Below are 14202 nucleotides of genomic sequence, written 5' to 3'. Positions count from 1 at the left end.
CTCTGTAGTTTCCTTTGTTAGTAGTGAAGGCTAGAGGCCAGGTTCATGCACCAAACTAGAGAGCAGTGTAAACCTGAGTGACTCTATTCAAGTAAAAGGCAGGGTTAATTTGCACCTTGTAGAGTAAATAAAGAAGAAAAATACACACACACACAAGCTAATTGTTATTTGCTTTCTTTTAACTGGATAAACTCTGGTGCAGTTCGTGCTGGAGTCAGGTGGTTCTGGACGCAGTGTCTACATGTGTGCCACGGAAGGTGAGGTTTTCTGAATGATTGAATGCAGGATGCACATACCAGTATTTGAAACCAAACTGAAATTCTTCTCTTTGGGTGGTTGTATGCTGAGTACCTCATATAGGTGATCTCATCTGTCTGGAGATTAGTTCGGAACACAAAACCAGTCTATTCCTGTAACAAAAGTTTGGTAAGCATAGACTGGTTTAAAAATGGGGGGACCTGGTCTAAGATTTGCATCCTGCCCACCAAAGGGCTAATGCGTGTTCTGTTCACCACTGATCTAAACCATGCCACTAAGAGAAAACCATGTAACTTAGACTGATTGCGCCTGGGGCTTTTTTAATGTCTACCTAGACTGTACCTCCTTCTAGCTGATGTTTGATGAGGTTCTGTGGGAAGTTCTATATGCCAGGCACAGAAGAATGTGTAACAGGCAGCAGAGACCTGAAAGAAGTGAAAGAAATCTTTTATAAAAAGAAACAAGGGATCAGTTCAATGAAAGTTGCGCCTTATGAATGATGGGGAGGGGAGATCCTCATTCTCTCTATGTATTTAAAATCTTCAGGCCAAATTCTGTCATTGGTGATGCTCATGCATTTCCAGTGATATCATGGGGGTGAGTGAGGGCTACATTTGGCACTGCAATTCTCCAAGAAACACACCTAAAGAAGTTTAAGGGTTCTATTCTAGATTCATGGTATTTATTTGTATCCCTATAGATCTACACAGCAGGGTGAATGAGTCAACTTCATGGGATTGTGCCTAAAAGCCACCCTGATGATGTAGTTACCTGTAAGTGTCTCCAGTTCTTATATGGCCTTATATTTCAGTGTGACCATGAAGATGCCCATCCCCATTTTTTGTAGTAGGGTTGGAGTGTTATAACCATGCTGGAACAGGAACTATGTAAGAAACAAGGATTTTTGTTTAGATAAGGCTGTATGCAGACTTAACCCCCTTCCCCCACAAAATGAAAGCTATCTCTGTCACTGTGTATAGCACAAGAATATCTTGTGTCCTTGTGGGGACCTCAGCTCTGATGAAAAGATGTTCATTTTTCAAGCTCTAATTTTATCATTACTTTAGTGAGCAGTGAGCATTGGAGAAGAAAGGGAAGTGTCATGTGTATCCAGGCAATGATAACTGGAGCTCCTTGCCAGTTACTTGCAGTGTGTCTTAAGCAGCTATAGTCACTTTGTTGATCCAGGATAGGCTTCAGTTACATCAGAGAATGCAGTCTGCCTTTAAAGATTTTATCAGTTTCCACCCATAATCAGTGTGTTTTCTCTACAGTGACAAAGTGACTGCATTTAAACCTTTCTGTTCCCTCCCCACTCAAATACTTTTGAAAGTTCTCAGGCCTTTTCTGTGGTGTGACTATTTTGAGGTAGAACAACAAACAGGTCCACTGTGAGCCATTGTTCCATTTACCGAGTGTTGAACAATCAGTATTAAATGAGACTATAAACTTTTTCAAAAGCTGGCTGTTATTCAGGGTTTTGCAGGTAGTGGGCACTAGTCCCAGGATCAGGAGATTTTCCAATAGTAGCAAAACACAACTCTTGCACAGAGTACACCTTATCTTTGCTGCTAGGAACCCTCCTTCATCCCCAGCATATGCTTCCTGTGTGACCTGTCTCTGCCGCCAGATCATAGATTATTTCCCAAGAAATACCCTTTTTACCAGTAATTTTTCTAAGCCAACTGTTGCCCTTTTGTGCTTCTAAGCAGGATCAAGCATTTGGTCACAAGGTCCTTTGTATCATTCACGATGGAAACAATTATTGCAAAAACACAATGTGAGCCAAACAGAAGTTAAGGAAAGTGTTAACTCAGTTTTTTCCTGAGAATATTTGTGGTTTTCTGTATACAAATCCAGATTTTGAGTGATCAGCTTTTATTTCTGTGGACATCTACTATGCCAAATGTAACAGAACAATGTGAAAAGATACAGAACAATAATTATTAGGTGTGACGGGCATATTACTAACATACAAGGACAAAGTTTCCATCACAAGCCTTTTGGTTTAAATGCCTGCTTTTTCAAAATGCTTGTTTAGTGCCATGGTTTTAAACAGTTGTTTAGCAGGGGTTTGAAGGACTGGACTCTAAATTAGATGTATACACACAAAACGGAGGGGGGTGAGGGGGAATGCACCAAACCATGTTACTTATTTTGTTTACGCCCGGCCAATTTAATTTCAACTTCTTTTCTTCCTTGTTTGTTTGTTCTTTTACAAGTGTTAGAGCTTTCATGACACCTGAGATAAGTCTAAAAGGGCCTAGTCCTGTACTCTTATTTACAGTGAAGATCTGAAATTGGTGGGACTACACATGTGAATATAGGTTGTTTACAGTTTTCAGGAACTGAGGCTTTACTGACTGTTAAGGAGAATAGTATAGGAGTATACTGATTTGCCTGATGATGATTTCGTCAGAGAAGATTTAAGGAAACCCTTAAGTCAGTAGAGATAGTTGACTAATGTTTGTAAATAGTTCATTTGATGAATTGTTTCCTCATCAGTTAGTGATTATATTATTAATGCATTTGTTTTCCTTCCTTCTTTGACCAGCTCTACTGATGAGACAATAAAGCCTGTAATAATCCCCATTTCACTTTAAGTGGGGGTTTTTGTTTGTATGAAGTGCTTAAAAACAGGAAATACAAAGGAGAGCAAATATCCTAAATGATGGGAGAGAAGAATCAGTGAAACTCTCAGGGGACTTCAGGGACTCTCCGAACACGTCCAAAACAAAGAATGAGAGTCTGCAGCTTGGTGGATGGGCTGATCTCAGCTATGTTCCTCAGAGTTGTAATGGCATGTAAAGGGTTGAAGACAATGGAAGGAAACCATTCTCACCCCAAACAAGGCTACTTGTGACTGTTTGTTTGTGTAGGTATAAACCCAAATGACTTTGAGATCTGCTGGCACATATACATTGATTTAACATGAGGTAAAATGGAAGCTGGCTTGCTACTGTGCTAGGGGGGGCATTATTTTTTTGTTTTCCATTTAGAAACCCCTGCCCTTTGCACATATACCCAATGGTGCAGTTTTCCTTGTCTATCTAAATATGGCCTGAGCTGTTGGGATCTGTTGGACATCCACACTGGGTGTATACCAGCCTTTGAAACAAGCTATTGTGCCTTGGTTATGGAAACAGAGATAAGAACTGGGTCTTTGTCAAATTGAGCTGCAATGTGATGAGATGAAAGACTATAAATCATTAATTCTGGGGACAAGCCAAGCCCATCAGCATCATAGGTGACATAGGGTCAGGGCTCAGTTGCCTGTTCAACTCTAGGCTCAGAACAAACATGAGTAATTTCAGTGCAAAGGATAATTTGTTTCAGAAGGTTATAAGCGGCTGAAAACTAGGGCATTGGATGAGAATGGGGTAGTACTGAAGCCAGGGACCAAAGAGGTCACTGACTAAAGTGAAGGAAAAATGTGTAGTCATTGTCTTAGAAATGATTAGAAATAAAGTTTGCATTATTTCAATATAAACAGACTTAATAAAATAGAAATTGTGTTAACTCATCTGAAAAAAAAATGAAAAAACAAAAATGCTAATGTCTTCAGGCCTTTGATCTGACAAGTAGATCTGTGTACAACTTTTTTTTCAAAACATTACATTTTAATATTTTAGTTGAGCTTAAATGGAAAAAGGGAGCTGCAGCTATTCCTTTAGAACTAGAACACTGAATTCCACACTATTGTTTATAAGCTCCCAATGTATCAGAATGCTATAATAGGACATATAAAAGGCAATGAGTTCAACTGTGGCATTTAGCCATAGTACTGTTAGTGCTGGCACTGCTATTCTGCCTGCTAGAATGATTTGGAGGTATTCTGCCCCAAGGAGGCACAGCACTCCCTGGAAATCCCTGGTTACTTTGAAGGGAAACTAATTTGCTACACCCCATTAAGAGGGAGTCATATTTCTTCATAACCTTTCCAGCTTACGTGATCCTGGACGGCTGTGATGGGGGATGCTGCACCAACGACATACCACCCTTTCCAACAATTTGATTCTGGATAGTAAGCAAAAGTCTCTAGTTGTTTTTGCTCCAGATTGTAAAAGGAAGGGAGACAATGAGGTTTATAATAAATTAACTTAAAGGGCTATAAAAGATGTTAAATCATTAGCAGACCATTGCTATACATGACTAGCTAAATTTTGCTCTCTGTTACATTGATATAACTCCTGAATAATTGCACTGAGTTTGTGTTGTGTGACTATATGGTGTTTTGCAAGTGCTAAGCTAAAATTCCAAACTAGCAAGTACCTGGGTATAGCTAAGGGCAGATTTTACCTAGTGTTTGTTGTTTTAGAGAATGGCAATTACATTTATTGCAAAAATTATATTTGCATTTTAGTGAAATGATCTGTAACCAATATAAAAAACATGCAACAGAGACAAATCACTTTCTTAAACTAAAAATGCATTACTGGTGATGCATCATAGTCATTTATACTTATATCATAATATCATTTTAAAAATAGCAGCAGCGTACATACTCCTGCATTATACAGATAATTTCTAAAGGCTTATTTTGCTGTGGTTTTTGATCTTACACCTTTTTGCATGAATCTGCAAAATAAAGTTTTAGCGCACATCTATTATTATTATTGGGAAGAAGTAATAATGGCAACTATTTCATGTTTAAATAAACATCTTTACAATTAAGATAATTTTGAACTGGATTTATATTTGTGAAAACACTGCCTGCTAAAACTAGGGTGTAACTTTTGGCTGTATTGCCTAGCATTTGGGGGGGGGGGTGGAAGGGAGTGTTTTGAATCCTTCCTTATGTATACCTCCCCTCTTAATGATGCTTTTCTCCCCCATGAACGAAACAGTCTGTACCAACACAAAGGTCAGAAGAGGGATATAGAGACCAGTGCCAAATCCTCCAGTTGTGCAACTTCAATGATGCTACACCAGTTTACAACAGCTGCAGCTCTGGCTCCCAGATATTTACTGGGAAGTCTCTGTTACAAAGCACTGCAAAGAATATTAATTTATTTTAGTCTGAATCTGGATTAGAGTGTAATTGCTGCCAGGATTTATGGAACCATTTGAAGACAGGCATTTGCACCCACATTGTTAAAAATAAAAAGTGGAACAGTAAGGAAAGATGTTCCCTCCTTTTCTTGATCTTGTTTGAGATGCTGATGGAGAGATTTTCAAAAATCTCTCACATATACAAAGGAAGTTCTATTTACATGCAGAGAACTTCATAAATATTACAGGCTCCTTATATTCATTCTGCCTGGCTGGTTCTTGGTTTAAAGAACCTGGAAGCCAGATGCTGGAGGAAGGATAGGCTTCCTGGCAATCACCCAACTCTGTAAAAAAGAAAAATGCTCTGCAGAGAATGATGAAGAGCTGGCTTCTAAAGTTTGGAATAATTTTATCAATTTACAACCAAAGCATGACCACCAATAATTACCATATACATCTATTATTCCAAATGAAATCTGCTAGAGGAGACAGCTGAAATATTCTTATTGTAAACACTGACAAACTGAAAGAATAACAGGTCTGCAAAATGAAGGAAGAACACAGGGGGGAGAGGGTGGGTCTGACTAGGGACTACCAGACAGATTGACAGAAAGGCACATGTATGGGTCCCCTTTAGTAACTTGCCTTGTTGTTGAGTTGTAGAGATTGAAGATTCATTTGTTAGAGTGAACTGCAATTATAAAGACTTGGGAAGGGGGGAGAGGGGGACACTGTAGGGTTAATACCATATTGCTGTGAGGCAAGGAAGGCAGGGATGATGTACTGAAATAGTTAGATGTAAATAGGCCTCTCCTTTTTAGTTCTGGCAATTACATTTTTGTGATTACACATGGCCACCAGAAAAAGAAAAGAAAGATGAAATTGTTCATAGCTGTAGCTTTAGGATTAATTTAGATTTAGATAAAGAGCTTCTTCAACTTTTTATAAAGCTTCTCTACAAAAATAGAACAGCTGTGAAGAGCTGTGCACAAGCAGTCTTGTTTTTAAGATAACATCTCTCATTTGTGTAATGACAATGGTATTAACATACAGCCAGAGTGAAGTGGTTCTCAAATACCTCAGCTGAACACTTTTGCTTGGAGAGGTTCTAGCCAAGGTAAAAATTTGAAAGATAAACAGGCTCCATATGCTATTTGTGGATTTTATTAAAAACAGTAATAAGAAAACAAATAAATATATCACAACTATTAATTTAATAATTTATCAAGATCACAACTGGGATTGAATTAATAGAACAGTGGCTTAACAATAATTTTGTCGATCATGAAGTTGTCATGCCATCAAGTACTCAAACGAAATCATGATGCTGGCACAAGAAAGAATTACTTTTTGTGGATAATGTATCAGGAGATTGAAGGAGGAGCTGTTTTTTCTTTAATCTAAGTCTCCAACTAGCATTCCAGCCCCAGCTGTGGCCTCGACCAAGCTTGTGAAGGACATAACTGTCCATTTTGCTATTAAATCCTTCACCAAGGCAGATCACTTAGGGCAGAGGGTGAAATTGACTTCGTTAGTCTTATGGAAGTATGGAGAATAAGATTTTTCCCCTAGTTTGCCACTTTGCTTCCTCCAAATTTCCCTATTGTTGTATTAGTTGTCTTTTCTTTCTCCTCTACTAAATACACACTAGCACAATACTCATAAAGGTTTCAAACACATGATTTCTGAACAAATCCCAGTAGTACACCTCTAAAATAATATCTTTTAAACTGTGATGAAACTTCCTAATTTATTCAGGTGCTTGGGGGCTTTTAATGTTCTTTTCCCATAAGCATATACACTCATTTTCTAAACACTTGCACCCAAATAGAATGAGGAGACTTCCCTCCCACAAAAAAAAGAACATAAAAGAGAGTTTGCATTTCTGTTTTTTTTTCTTGGGGTCTTTGATTCACATGATTGTTGTTACTGAAGGTAGGCCAAGGGACAGCTTAGTTAGATCTTGCTGTTAGTATAAGTCCCTCAGTATACTCCTATACTATTCTCCTTAACAGTCAGGTTGGCATAACCAATGGCTAAAGTCTTTCATCTCTTTTTCTTCCAGATGATTTTTGATGTTAAAGAGGGAGGCCTTTGCTTGGGAGAGTTTTTGGTGAATTAAGAGAATACTTCTTTCTTGAGCATGGTCTTGACACTTCCAGGAAATAATTTAATCTGCCTCAGGGACCATCTTCATGGCTTCAAGGTCAATTAGATGCACCATAACCCTGGATATGGTTAATGTGCCTCAGTCTTCTCATAATGGGTGATCATCAGGTCACCATGGAAAGTCCTATTTACGACTGATGGTTGCCTTGCAAAATCTGTTGTTGCAACCACATGGCAGATGCTCTCAAAAACAGTATGTCCATGGGACAGTCACAGCCCTCCACTGGGGTCATGAACATGGGGACTGATATTTAGAAGTAACTTTGTTACTTAAAAATAACTAATATCCTTCTTAGCAGTACACATTCTCTTTTGAATATTTTTCTCTTTAATCTATGATTGTTATGTCCTTGCAAGATAGTAGGGTAAAAGGTATGGGTACATAACTCAGTTCAAGGTTAAGGAAATGCTCCAGTGATTTTTGTTTTTATCTAAGGGTGACACAGTTGCTTTTATGTTTCTATCAGAATAAATTCCATATAGTTTAAATATAATTAAAAGTTTTTCCAGGCCCAACTCAAATATATGCTGCTTACCAAGGAACATTCAGTTTTGACACTGGTTATCCAGAGAATGACTTGCCAAATGCAGATGCCTTCTTTTATGACTGAATTTTGACATATCTCAGATACCAGGTGGGAATGTTGCATCATAATGTGTGATTTAAAAATAAGAGCAGGATTCAAGGAATAATTAGTCTTCTCAGCTAGTACAGGGGTGGTCAACCTAAAGCATGAGTGCCACAAGTGGCGCAGGCAGTCTCTGTGGCATGGCACATGAGGGAGGGGATAGGCAGTACTTTGATAGACAGGGCAGGGAGCAAAAAGCAGAGCAGGAGATTGGGAAGGGAGCACAGAGTAGGGATCAGAAAGCAGATCAGGCAGAGGAAAGGGATCAGAGTGGCACTTGGGGATTGTATGGGGCCAATATATGGCATGCATGCCAAAAAGGTTTATACCCGTAAAGATATCCTTAATTTCAAGGATTATATCCTTGAAATTCTTCCCCTAGTTAGCTAGTCTAATATGAAAAATCTAGCATACATATCAATTTACCAAGTTTTTACTGTCCCTTGGGCCCCTGTACAGGAATATAACTTTGAGAACCTGTAAAATGTTATAGCTATCACATAGACTGATTTAAAGCATTAGGCCAAGAGTTGTATTTCTATAGATGCTTCACATCAACAATAGGCAGGAAGTGCCACAGTATTAATAATAAACACAATTTTTTCATATCAAGGTACTTTTTAATAAACCTACTAGGAGTTTTTCATCTTATGTTATGTTTCTGTGATCTGAATGTTATCTTGCCTATCTTCACTTCCATCTTTGTAGTATAGTCAGGAGAGAAATTTAGTTCCAAATTTGAATGTCTTTTTTTTAAATGTGCATAAATAGCTAAATCACATTGTTGTATCCACTTTATTTGATATGCTTTACCTTCCATGTTTATGGGATAATCTCTTTTTTATCAATCAAGTTGTGAAAGGGAATGTCCTAGAGAAAGTCATGGAAATTCATAGGATATTATATCCTTGAAATTTTTCTAGTCCTTTTATTGTACTTAACAGTAGATCAAACCATCTGGAGAAAAATAATTGTCTTTCAGGTTTATTTCTTCTGTACAACTAGCTGCTGCACTTGGAGAGAATAGGTGAAAACATAGTTTACCACAGTATAATTTCCCAGTTTAAAAAAATATTTTTTAAAAATTTATTCACCCTGTAAAGGTGAAAAGTTTCTTCACAAAACCCAGTGGCAATTTAACTCCATCTTTGGGTTGTGCCTGTTCTTTTATAGTTCACATACTTTTATGGTAGCCTTCTTAATGGCTTTTCAGTTTTTCCCTTCTGATTAACTGAACTTCTAATAAATCTTCTGAAAGTATCCTAATTTACATATCATCATATGTATCTTCCAGATGAAAGGTTAAAATGAGTATAATAGGATGGACACTTACTGATTCCTTTTGATACCTGTCATTAAACTTAATTTTGTAAAGATACCAATTTGCTTTCATTTATCATTATTTGCTTCACTATAGCACTATGAAGAGAAGGCTGGAAATGTCTGGAGTTAGTTGTCACGTTACATACTTCCTGTGCTGCTTTTTAAGCCTAAAGATCTCTTTGACCTTCAAAGACATCAGGAGAGATGAGTTTCCAAAGAATCTGTTTGGGCTTAGTTACTTAGTGGCAATACGCATTATACATGAATACAAAGGAAAATGGCAAGTTGTATCTAGACAACCTTGGGCGCATCTACATGAGATGCTACATCACATGACATGAACCGTTTTGCCACTGCTTCTGCGCAGCGGGGCCGGAAACGACCTGTGTGGTGTTGGGACTGCACAGTACTAGCGGTTATTGCACAGTCATTTAGTACTTGCTTATGCAAAAACTGCACAGTTCGGTGCACATGTAGATGCGCTCCCTGTAAATGGTGGATCTGTAAACCAGCCATCCATTTGCATTTATCTTATTTGGAGTATTAACAAGAAAAATGTTTCTTACAGTTTTCCCAGATTTCATATTAGTTTGCTTACCTTGTGTGTACAATGTTCCTAGGAGTTTGGTCCCTTTTTGCCCCTCTTACCTGGTCACCTCACCTACCATGGCATTCAAAGTGAAATGAAATTAACATGGTAATTTTTGCTTTCTAGCTGGCTTGTGTATTAGCATTATCAGCAATATCCATACAGCTATAGGATTGAATTATAAATGTATTAACTCTTCAGAGCAAGGAGATGGAACAGAAGACAAGGCTAGTAAAAGCAGGTCGTTTACTCTGTTGCCTTGGACAGGTAAGTCAGCTCTGTTCTCAGGCCAGATGTACTCTTCCAAAGCAAGAGAAAGCAAAATAAACCCCAAACACTTTGTCTTTCTGAACATTAGGAGGGGAATAATTTTAACTCTGGGCTTTTCCCAACACACCAGCCTACCCTTTCTTCTCTGCTGTAAAGGTGCAGACAGAAATGACATTTCTCACCTGATCTATAGCCATGACCAAACACAAGTGCACAACTACAGAGTGCTTTAAAAGGGCCCAATCCCATTAAAATTTGAACCCTCATTACAGGAGGGATCAGATGAAGGTATTCCAAAGCAAAGCACCCTCAGTAATTTCTCTCTGCATTTGCCAGGAGCAGGGCTTGGCTGACAACCTAGCACTGCTTCCAGTGCTTTATTCAGAATTTGTGAGGAAGGGAGCTTGTTCTGGGGGTTGTTCAGCCGGGGATGGAGGGTAGAGCCAATGGATTGGACCAGAGTCTTCCCCTTCTGCTTTGCTTCTACTTCCTGCCCCTGCCTCAGGAGGCAAAGGGACACAGCACAGTGTGGTGTAGCCTGCAGGGCTAGGGGAGCCTGAGGCCTCTCACCTGTGTAGCACTGTGCAGTGGGAGAATCCATAGATAGGGATCTGAGGCTGGGGGCTGGTGTGCCCACATAGTGCGGAGTAGCAGATGGTCCATAGCTTGTGCTGATACGACCCATAGGAAATGTAGCCCCAGGTTGCTTAGAAGTTGGACAGTCCTGATATATCCATATATTGCTCTCATAAGGACTTTTTAAAAACACATGTGGCAGGCATTTGAGCCATTAGTGGAGCATTCCTACCAATCAGGAGGTGGTTAGGGAGAGGCTGCCCTGCCCCTGTCCAAAGAGCCTGGACCTGTGTGAGGACTATACTCCTCCTCACCCTGATTGGTCCTTTTGCAATCTGGGAGCGGAGCCTCCGGAAGGTATAAAAGAGCAGTGTGCCCAGCACACAGGGACGCTGAATTGAGGGATGGAGAAGAGAATGGGCGGAACGTGAAGAGCTGGGGAGAACTGCCCAGCGAAGCAAATGCGGTTGCCCCTAGAAGAGCCTGAAAACTCCTTTCCGTCACTGGATGGGAAGTGACGAGTTGCTGCATCCCAGCCCCACCACTGAGGAGCGAGGAGCGGTGCACAGCTCGGTGAACAGGGTGGGACCCTGGGAGCTGTATGAGGTGGCTCGGGTCTCCAGCTAGTCAGTGCACAGGCGGTGCACGCAATGGACCCTGGGAGCTGCATGAGGTGGCTCAGGTCTCCAGCCCTGGCGTGTGGCCAGGGCAGCACGATGCAGGTGGAGCTGCACAGAGTGGTCTGGGAGTGGACCTGGAAGGGCAGCTCGGGTTCACATCTGCTGGCAAGAGGCCAGGTCCTTGACTCACGGACATTGCATGGCATGGTCCATGAGGGACTGGGACCCTGGAGTCGTATGAAGTGGTTCAGGTCTCCCACCCCTGGCATGAGGCCAGGGAGACTTGGTGCAGGTGGCGCTGCATGGTGGATTCAGGAGCGAATCCAGGCCCTGGGAGCCACGTCGGGTGGCTCAGGTCTACAGCCCCAGCACAAGGCTGGGCATTTAAAATGGAAGCTGCAAGGTGGCTCGGGGCCCCAACCCCAGGCAGAAGAGTGAAGCCCTTGTTGCACACCACAGAGCACAAGGCTACCAGTGGCTGATGGGCCCAGAGAAACCCAGAGACAGCTACAGCCATAGCAAGAGAGGCGGCAACTCACTGGGAGAGAGAGAGAAGGACCCTCCAGCACAGCCCTGGAGCTGTGAGTTACCAGGGAAAAGGACTCCCACTGGGGAGTGGGAATGCACCCAGGTCAGTAAGTCTGACCATTGCAGGGGCAGCCCAGAGGGACAGGGCTCCCTGAGTTTGGAGTTTTAGGTTGTTGAGAAATATTTTGGTTGGGCTAGGGGAAAGCCTAGAGGGTACTGGGGGCGCTTCTCCCCTCTCCCTCGCAGCCACGGGAACCCAGTCAAGGGTCCAGAGCAGCCTGGGCCTTGGTGTCCCTGTAAAGTTAACTTGAGTTCAAGGGTTGCTGTGCCTTATATTCAGTGAGCGGGCACCTTATATTTTGTATGTTTATGGTTACGTAGCTGTGAGTTGATAGAGTTTAACATTGTGTCATTTATATTGAAATATCAGTTTAATCTTCTGGGGCTGAGTATCTGTTTAAAATGCAGTGTATATGTTAGTATGAGTATTCAATGTTTACGTGAATTTAGATTTAAATGGAGTTCAATATTAAATGGTATATTTTGTGTATCTTTATATTTGTAAATTTGTAATATGATAGAAGTTAGAGTGTGTGATTTTTAATAAGGCTGGGATCCTCCACTGCAGTATTGATCTTTGATTCACCTGTTTTTCCTAGTGATGTGCATGTATGTATATATATATATATATATATATATAGAGAGAGAGAGAGAATAGGGTAATAGTTTTATAGAATATGTAAATATATATATGTGTGTGTGTGTTTATATGCATATTTATCTTTTAATGTTTTGTAAATATTTATAAACTTAATTAATATAATTAAGTTATACAGTGTCCTGGTTTGGCTCTCTATAGGGGAAGGAGGGAAGCTGTGTGCAGCCAGCAGTTTTCCTCCCACAGCATACCTGCCCTACTAACATTTCTCTTCAATTGGAGAAGGGAGTGCACAACCAGGTACACCCAGGTTATACACACTATGGTAAAAACACTTAGGTGTTGTCCCAAAAAATATTTACAAATGGCCTGGTGAGAACTTCTAGTTCCACTGAAGTAAATGTCAAAACTCTTCTTGACTTCAGGACTCCATGATGGTTTCTGTATTTCAGTGGAGAACCATTTCAAAAGTGAAGGGGAAAATGGGGTGTTGGAACAGATAAGGACTGGGCCAGTTCCTGCCCTGGTGTGAACAGGTACAGTGCTCTGAAGGCAATGCAATTGTGCCTGCCCATCCCAGCAATTGATATAATTCTCCAAGTCCCTGTGGTTAGGTTGCTACTGCCTTTCAGAAGTGAACAAATCAATTGTGTTAATGTTAAGGAGGTGTTTTCCCCCCTTTTGTTTAAATTCCACTCCTTCCCCCGCCTCCCCAACGTTCAGCTCTTGATTTACATATGTTTTTGTAACGATATTATAGACAAGGCCATATCTAGCATAGAATTACATCCCATGCATATTCGGGTTAAGAGATGCACCTCTGAGGTTGGGTCTGAATCTGAATCTTCACTGGGACTGAATGACATGCAAGTCAGCGCTGGATTTCGCCTGGGTGTCCTTTTCCTGATTTAACCATATGAATGAAAATTGGAAAAACCAGTGCATATGGTAAATAGACCTCCTCTGTAGCACAGTGCCCTATTAACAGCATTTGTCAGGGTGAAAGGCTGTATTTTCTTTCTCTAATCTCTTCACTTTCTTACCTATATTTGTAACAAAATCTACCATGATCTGTAACCTTTTAAACAGATTTATTTTGCTGTCAACCTCCATGGTGTGTAAAGTCCCAGATGCAGGAAAACTGGTATGGCTGCTGCTTAGAACTAGTGGAAGTCTGTGCAGGCTGTATTATGGATTATGAATAAGTTATCAAATTATTTTAGCTCTCTTCTGCTTGCGAATCTTTTGTGAACAGAGTGATTTTAATGTGATCACATTTTAGCTGATGGATTCATGAACTCTTCACTTCAACTATTTTCTTGCCATGTGTGGGCTTTAGTCATATGGGATTGTTATACTTCCTGTTCCTGCTCTGATGATACATTTCTAAATCAGGGAAACCAGCAAATAATGAAAAGTGAAATAGGAACCTGCTTGTACAAATGTAACCCGGGCGGTACTCCAAGAGGTACCCCCTCTCCAATTGAAGGGATCAAAGCAGGTGCACAAGCGCTGTGGGAGGTGTAGGGACTCTCCTCCCCCTATAGAGCAGAGCCAGACCACCAATGGGGACTTAACCATATACCTTTT

The sequence above is a fragment of the Gavialis gangeticus genome, unplaced genomic scaffold (assembly GCF_001723915.1).
Source record: "Gavialis gangeticus isolate Ggan-Ray unplaced genomic scaffold, GavGan_comp1, whole genome shotgun sequence".
Classification (NCBI taxonomy): Eukaryota; Metazoa; Chordata; order Crocodylia; family Gavialidae; genus Gavialis; species Gavialis gangeticus.
Note: the sequence above shows the minus strand (reverse complement) of the source record.